The sequence below is a fragment of the Harmonia axyridis genome, chromosome 7 (assembly GCF_914767665.1).
Source record: "Harmonia axyridis chromosome 7, icHarAxyr1.1, whole genome shotgun sequence".
NCBI lineage: Eukaryota > Metazoa > Arthropoda > Insecta > Coleoptera > Coccinellidae > Harmonia > Harmonia axyridis.
The window spans coordinates 11,671,889-11,681,015 of record NC_059507.1 but is presented as its reverse complement, the minus strand read 5'-3'; positions in this window follow the sequence as shown (position 1 = coordinate 11,681,015).

Below are 9,127 nucleotides of genomic sequence, written 5' to 3'. Positions count from 1 at the left end.
GTTTTTACCATGCAAGCAGCTGTTCACAAGTGGACAAACGCTGTTCAACATCTCTACGGGACCCAATTTCCTTGTTTCCGAATCATTCCCATGACTTTCAGACGTTTTGAAATGGCTTGTTGCGTCACTTCCAAAGATCCTGCTAATTCTTGTTGCGTTTGACAAGAGTCTTGATCAAGTATTGCCTGCCAATTCTGCATCTTCGAAAACCTTCTCTCTTCCACCAATATGTTGGTCTTCAACGTCATCCCAGCGTTCTTGAAGCGTTGAAACCACTTTCAGCACGTTCTTTCACAACTAGCGCCAACATATGTATTTAAGAACATTCGATGAGCCTCAGCCTCAGATTTCTTCATATTGAAGCAGATAATTAAAACCTCCCGCAAATGACTAGAATTTGGCTCGTAAGCTGACATGTTTAATTGAGAATAACTTTATGATGCAGACACAAATCGACTGATTTTTCGATGGAGTTATTTTTACAAAAACCTAAGCTTGTATGACATCTACGATCTATTCATATTAAAACGACCTATAAACGAGCAAAACATTCAGCACTTCCAGTTCACGCCCCAAATCAATGATTCATTCATGAAGCCGAATGCAGCCAATCCCGTAAATCACCCTGATGTGCATCCGAGATTAGCGACCGGAAGGTCACAAAGCCAGCGCATTATCTCGCACAGACTCGGCTGAGGAAAAAAACCCAATAAATAATATCTAATGTTTTCCCCTCACGTAACTAATACATGAGAATAGGAAGGCCAATAACTGCCAACTCATCTATTTCACCTTAGCGAAAAAAAAAATCGCTATTAAAAATTGAATTCCCGCATCGCCCATACAGCTGAGAGTCTTCAGCCGGAATACGTTATGAGCTTATCAGGCTCGTAAATTCTGGCAGTGTAGAACAATGGGATACAAGGATATATTGAACGGGTTTCTGGAACTTCCCGCTAGCATCCATCAATTCGGCTGTATATCGACAACGTGGATGGTATTTGATGCCAGAATCAAACGCCCATTTCTCCGTGATAAATCATCTGTTGTATCGTTTTTATTTACGGAGATAAATTAATTTCTTCCCTTTCGCGCAGAATGGACACAGTTTTAGTTTTGGATTATCGCGTTGTCGATACCGGCCTACAACACCTCGCTTTGTTCTTGGGGAAAAATTGCGCCCTTTTATTGGCTGCCGAATCTGTTAATATTGGTCTATTAGTTTGAAGGGGCGGGAAAGTAATCGGATAACTGTCGGAACAGTCAGCTCATCGTGTAGTGGGTGTATAACTTTAATTCCTAACATGCTTATTCGGCATTATCATGTTTTGTTGTATGGATACGTGGTTGATCATTCAGATGAACGAAAAGGTGTCAATCAAAATCATATATGTATTTACATATATTTTTTGAGACATAGGGCAATACAATAAATTATAACTTCAAACAATAAAGCATTTCTAGATAGATCTCAGTATTAGCAGATATGTGAACTGGGCATTATATATTTCAAAGTATGATACAGGAGCAAAAATAAAAACCTCTGCAAAAACTCTGTTTTCCTGTATAGGTGTAGTGATTGTTTTGTGTATTTGTTTACAGAATGAGCTGACATATTTATATTGAAGGGCTTCTTCTTCATCCAACCAAAATCTTATCCATTCTTTCTTTTCACCAGTTGATGAATTAAAGATTCTAATTAAATCAGAAATAAAAAATAGAACCTGCAAAGAGTAATAAATGTTATAATTTTATATTGATTTTAAGTAAACGCATTCTAAAAAAGAATGTGAAACAGAATGGATAGCTTGGAAAACACCATGAAATTTATAAATTGGACAACTATTCACCAAGTGGTCAATGGTATTCCCACTCCTCACTTACATAGTGAGCTTACAATAGAATGCCATTTGAAGAGCATACTATTGCAGCGATCATGACCAATACTAAGTCGATTCAAAGTATGTTAAGTTTTCTTAGGAAAATTGAAACATAGAACTTCCTCTGAAGAATCAACGATTAGATTTTCGTTGAAGACATTACAAGAACTTCATTCCGAAAGTTGAATTTCCTTGTCACTTTCATTAGATTGAATTGAAGTATTGATCCATAAAGGTTTACCTGATTTCAATCTGACAGTTCAAGTATCTGGAAGGTTAGATACAATTGGAAATAAGTTCGGGTAGAAATTGAATTTGTTCCAAGATTTCTTACTGCAACCTGTCTAAGGATATGAGGTGTAAGTATATATGATAGCACTGGTAACCTATGTAAAGGTGTGGATCAAATGGTTCTTCTGATAATTTTCATAGAAACGTTAAGTTGTGCATCAAGTTTATGAACATGAGCACTAACCAGACAGAACAACAGTAGATATTCAGCAGCATAAAAAACCAAGGCCAAAGCTGCCGTACGAAGGATGCTGGCTTCCTACAGTTGAAATGATTATGGAGTTTATGAATTAAACCATCTTTCCACACTGTATCATAAGCTGCAGATAAATCCACGAAGACAGCTCCTATTTTCAACTTATTATTGAAACCTGATTCAACAAAACTAGTCAGATTGAAACCTGATCAGAGCAATTTCTATTTTTTTATAAAACCATAAAAACACTAGACGATTTTGCGGACATTGTTAGACAGGTAGTAGGTATATGATTTATATAATATAGTATTGACAAAGACCACAGATACTTCTCGATAGACTAGATATCTGCTTCGAGGAACATATATGAAAATCCATTAGTTTAATAAAAGGAGTATGATGCGGTCATTTGAACAATTCATTTTCCAACATCGCTTTGAGGGAAGAGGGGTACCAGACGGCGTGTTCGAAATTATTCGTTGATTATATGAAGTCTGATGATCTGATTATCTGAATTCACGATTCCTATAGAGGTTACCTTTGCCATATTTCACACAATAATTGTACGATTAGTACATGAAAATGTATCAAGAGCAAGAAGCTGTCTCATTCATGTGAGCGATATGTAAGTGTTTCAACAGATTTTGGTTCAATGAAGACGAGGCAACAAGTCACACTGAATGATAACATGAACAGTTTTGGTATTTTTGTTCAAGAACTGAAAATTAAAAAAGCGATATGAACTAACGGATATGTTTTCCGTTTGGGATGTTAAATGGTCAAAATTCCAGTCGTTGATGATTTAATCACTGATATTATGAACGTAAGTGCTCATCCCAAGTTAAACGATCAATAAATTAATTCTACATCTCTCAAGGTGAGATCTGTCACGACTATGCGGTGGTTTCGCCGTCTGAAGTTTCTTCCACAGTTGGGCAAGACGTTAAAACGGAAAAAGTTCATCCGATCCAACACAAAACAGACGAACTGAACGAAGAATCATTGTCGAACTGGGTCGCACAGTTTTATGACCCGTAGAGGATTAATAGTGTATAAAACTTTTATCACGCCCGATGGATATTTGCGCCAATAAACTTGCAAAGTTGTTTAAAATAATTCAATGAGTAAAGTTGAGGCAGGTAAATTACGATAAGGGTGACGTTTATTTCTTACCTCATTATCTAATGAATCGCGCTTCGGGAAGAAAGGACCCTTATCTATTTTCTTTTACGTTACGTCTTGTCTGAAGGACATAATCTGGTTTAGAATGGCCCTTTGGTTTGGAACTTTGGGAATTGCTTTGCTATTTGTGGTGCGGTACGAATGAGTGTGTGATTCGGTCCAGAAAACAGAGGAAAAGGGGAACGAAGAAAATGTTTGCATATAAAATAAAGTTCACCTTTGTTGAAAGGTAGCAACGAAAGAATGGTTTTTTCTGCATGAGAACTTTCGATGGTTGTTGTTAGAGAATCTAATCCTGCACCAAAATATCAATCCCACAAATCCGCGGGATAAAAATTATCAATCCCGCGGATCTGCAAGAATGCGGGATTGTTAACAATATAACTCTTTGTACTCAACCTATTAAACATACTCATAAAAAAGGTCTTATGCTATAAAAAACATACTATAGCATAAAAGTGTTCATTTCATGGCAACAGCTGTCAAGTTTTGCCGCTGGTAAACTCGAAAAATCTGTCGACAAGTGATGTCTCACAGTTTTTCCACCTAGAAACCATTTGTTTTTGAAAATTGAGCCTTTGTGATTGGTGGAAATTGAGTTGAGGGCCAGAGTCGGAGTTGCAAACAGCTTCCAAGTTTGTACCCAAATCCCTGTTTCGCCTGTATTAAAAAACTGTATTTTCATGTTTTAATAACTGGTCAAGTGTTGTTCGTACTCGTGCTCGTACAGCCATAGCAGAAGCCTTTGATTCTGGTACCCACGCAGTACGAATAATATGATTCGATTTCTCTTATAAATTCAAAGGCGATGGTTCACGTTGCTAGATTAGACAAAGGCACTCCTCATCAGCATAAGTGAAATGGTCTTCGGTTTGTGTTTTGTTTTCCAAAGCCATTCAGTCAAACTCTTAATTTCATTTGGTAATGTTGATTTGCTATGAAGTACAAATGTATCTTCTTGGCTATTTGTAGACATTGACTGTTATCCCAGAAATTCCAGATATTTGCCTTGATTTTCTAAATACGGTATGATTCTTGTCATTATTGAACGGCGCTTGTTTATCCTAGAAAATAAAGCTTGACCATTTCTTTACTCAATGTCGAGTTATATGCTGATCATGAATCGTAGTGTTGTCTCAGCAGTGCCTAGTGTAGCAAAAGGTTAACGGCTAGGCGGGATGTTATTAATTCGTTTCTATGGCAACTACTGAAAGTTTTATATTATTGGTTATTCGCCGTGCGATTCACTTTACAGCTGCTACCGTATTGGTTGTTGATCGTGCTTTCTGTTTACGGTTGAGTAAATCGTACAGTTTTACATTGCACATTGCTTAAAATAGGCAGTTTCGTAGTTGGCGAATTTCGTTAGTTACATAAAATGAGGAAAATCGTAGAACTCGTATCCACCGGAGTTCAACCAATGATTATTTTGCAGAACTAAACAAAAACATTTTCTGATATCAAAATTATTTCACAGCGACAAAAAACGGTCTGGCGAGTTGAATATTTTGCTGGATATATATGTAGTTAGAACGATGCGCATAATGCAAAGAAACAGAACCTTTTATAGGTTAAACAAACTCCTGTCTGAAAAAAATTATGCGGAGCAGTCCATTTTCTTTCCTCAGCTTATTTACTTTCGCAGGGATGTTTGCTTAGAAAATAGAGGGATGGTTCCCTGAGGTGATATGTTGAAAACAAACATGAAAAGTTAACACGTTCATGTGGAAGAATTTAAGTTACATTTGAATGGCAGACATGAATTCCATTTCCTTATTCATTTGAAAAGCATAGGAAGTTAAATTAGTGAAATAGTTTGGAAGTTTATGTCAGTAAATATCCAATTTCATGCAGAATTGTTAACTTCAAAGTCTATCTCTTTTTTGTTCCTGCAAGTTGATTGTGTTTTCCAAAGAATCCCGTCGTTCTTTATCCATATAGGACGTTTCCTCTTGAGTCTAAATTCATTTCGTTTCATGCATTCTCCTGTCCTTGATTCTTTTGTAGTTGGATGGAGTTTAAGCTCGATGTAAGATAAAATGCCTTGTTTACCTTCCTTCTCAACAGAGTCATTCTTTCAAATGGCGTTTTTTATTAGATATTCCGAATGCCCGTTCTCTATTCTCTATGCTTCAAAACTTGTTTACATGTGAATGGATGAAATGTAATATGTGTTCGAGAATAATACAGAAGACTGTTTAGGTTTTCATTTGGAATTCAGATAGATATATTCAGGATTGGCTCTGGAATAGTAATGTTTCGTTACAGGACTAGGTTTTCTTCATCTAGAAGTTTCAGTGAGTTTTTGTGTTGGAGAGGTAATCTGGATTGATGCGAATATAATTGAGATTGATTCTCATACAGAGTGTTGGCGAATAAGTGCAACAAACTTCAGGGTGTGGTTGTGCATGAAAAAATAATAACAGTTTGCTGAAAAGGTTAATTTTCCAAATGTTTAGTTTTTCGATTTTTTTGCATGTTTCTGATTATGTCATCAGCTCGAAATTTTTTCGCCAGGTTTGAAATCGGTATTTCCTCTCAATTCTCAAAACCTCAATTCCGTCGATTCTGTCATCGTGGAAGTATGGGGTTCTTTCGATATTCTCCTTTGATCTGTTCGAGTGATTAACATTAACTTTATAGCCAGGGGTCTCTACTGCCTTAATATCATAAAGCAACTGACCAGAGGAAATAAAATGACTTTACTATGGGTACCGGGGCATTGTGGTAATGAATAAAACGAAAAAGCTGATGAACTTGCAAAAAGGGCATCAATGTTAACACCTGTTGGTCCTGAGCCCTTCTGTGAGCTTGGAAAAGACCAATATAAGACCAATAAAAGACCAATATATTCTGGTGCCGAGAAAGCAGTGCCCTTCTACAAGCCCTCTCAATAGACACCACGCCAATTAGAAGGGACCTCGTGATGACAACTCTACGAGGAGGATGGTCCATCCACAAAGATGTCAGTCGCAGAGCGTGGGATTAGCATTTTATCTTCTGCTACCTCTGGCAAGATCCACAGAGCGTAATTGGTCTTTTGTGCGTGTTGCATGTGTGTTGGTGTTCGGGATTATGGCCTTTTCCGCTTTGAGTGTGTGAGAGTGAACGGTTGAGCGTCATCAGAGACAATTTTTGATTTTCTCTTATACCATTGTTCACTGCCTACATTCCTTTGTTACCTTGTGATATATACTTATATGTACCATTGAATTGTGTCCTATATACATTTACACTATTTGTAATTCACACTGTCTACTTGAATAAAGATCTTTAACAGCGGTCCAACAATGGGAGTGGGACAATAGAAAAACCCTCTGGAGGAACATCCCGGGTCTTGCTCAGGCAAAGAAATTTGTGGTGCTTTCACCGACCTATACCAGGAAGATTATGAAGCTATCACGAGCTGAGATTCGGGTAATGGTGGGACTGCTGACTGGACACTGTCGGTGCAAATACCTGTTGTACCGCAATGGAGAGTCATCAGATAGATGAGATCTGCAGGCTCTGTGGAAAAGAAGTAGAAACAGCCGAACACATAGTGTGTAAATGTCTGGGGTTGAATGGCCTAAGAACCACTCACATGGGAAAGTCAGTTCTGGATACTCGCGAAGTAATAGCCAAGGTTCCTAAGGATGTCGTCGGTTTCGTTAACCGTATCGACGGCCTCCCTGGGTTTGGATGAATAGTTATGGTTGAGAACAAAAGATCAAATTGGTCGCAAATCCCGGAAGGCTAACAGGGCTTCACAATTCCATTTTACTCCAAAATGCAAATTTTCTTCTCGATCGAATATGCAGTTTTGAAATTAATAGGAACACAACATTTCGAACAGAACCCCTAATCGGATTTTGACGATAAACCAACTAATCCATCGCATTCAATATTCAAACCTACCCTACAAAATTTCAAGCATTTAGGTCCTTTCGTTCGAAAGTTATTTTAAATATAGTCGGTTGAAATCGAATTTAGGTATGCCTAGCTACATCAGTGATTCGAAACTTATTGTTTGAGACCATTCATGGCTAGAAATTCGAAAAATTTAAACACTGTAACGAAACGACATCATCATCAAAACTCCTCTCAATGAACTAACCGACAACAATGACATCATAAATAAATACCATAGCATAAACTTATTATATACTCACTTTTCTCGATATTTTTATTGGGGTATTTATTCTATACTGCTGAATCCTTAACGCAGGGAGTATAACGTTGAAAAAATTGTTATGATAACAATACTGCACGTTTTAAGAGCGAATACAATGTTTGTAATGATTTATCCAGCGACCTCCTGAATTTTTGCGGAACATCTCAACAACGATAAAAGGGGGACAATTTTACTCGTCACGAAGAACATTCCCATTGTTTAATGTATCATTATTTTTGATTGTCTATATATACGTTTTATGCTGAATTGCCCCGAGATAACAAAGCAGCGCTTTATTTTCGATGGGGACGCCGCCTTTGGTAGGCAAATTTCGCTATTATTCCCTTATTTTCCTTTCATGCATAATGGAAGAAATGTTCTCCATCCTCTGCAGAATTTAAATTGTATATAAAATTGTTCCAGAATCCATTTTTCGTACAGTCATCAGTCTCTTGTTTAGGAGTAATGAGTTCTCATGTTTTAGGAGTTCCTCCTTTCATATTGACTTGCTTAATACCTTTATAGAGTTTCCTGAAGAAAAGAAAAAATCGAAAAACGTAATTCATTTAAATGAAAAAAAAATTTGATGACAGTTATTATTTTTACTGTTTGATTATAAACATAGATAGAGGGAGTATAGATAGAGGGAGTATACACAATTTTTACATGTCCCCAACATGGCTAGATTACGTTGTCGGATTGTGATTTATTTTCGAATCCTCAATTTAACTATATCGTCATGAATGTATATTATATTGAATGAAATCTATTTTTTTGAGTGATTCCCGATTGAATATGCAAATTTGAATATTTGGAATCCGATATTTTTCCTAATTGTCGAATTTATAATAAGCAGAATATTTATTATTTTCTGTGTCTACCTGATGATATCCAAGGTATGGCAACTTTTGCTCTTCTAGTGTCATCGGTTGTTTCACGTCGTTTGGCGCGCTTGAAGTTTGTTTCCTGAATTCCTGATATATTTAGGTATTAATTTCGATATATTTTGAGTTGAGTGATATGAAACGTTGATTCACTATGGCACATAAGAAGTGCGTTCTTTGTGGAAAAACTCGCGAATTGAGTGAAATATCGTATCACTGATATGTTTTCATTTTCGCGAGCTTCATGTCAAATTTGATAGCTCATGTTGGGGACAAAATTTGCCTAATGAAAATGACATATGCTCCCTCTATCTAAGTTTATTACTGTGATGTAATGCCATAGTTTGTACTCGTCAAAAGTTCACAGTTTCATACATACGAGGCGTGTATTTAAAGTAAGGTCTCCAAGGCCATTGTATCACCGCAAGTAGTGCTAGATGGAATCCGGCAACACTGTTGTTTACGTTAGGCCCCCTCCACCAATCGACACCTGGTGAAGCTCATTAGGACGCTCAGTCTTGACGTAGTAGCCATTTGCAAT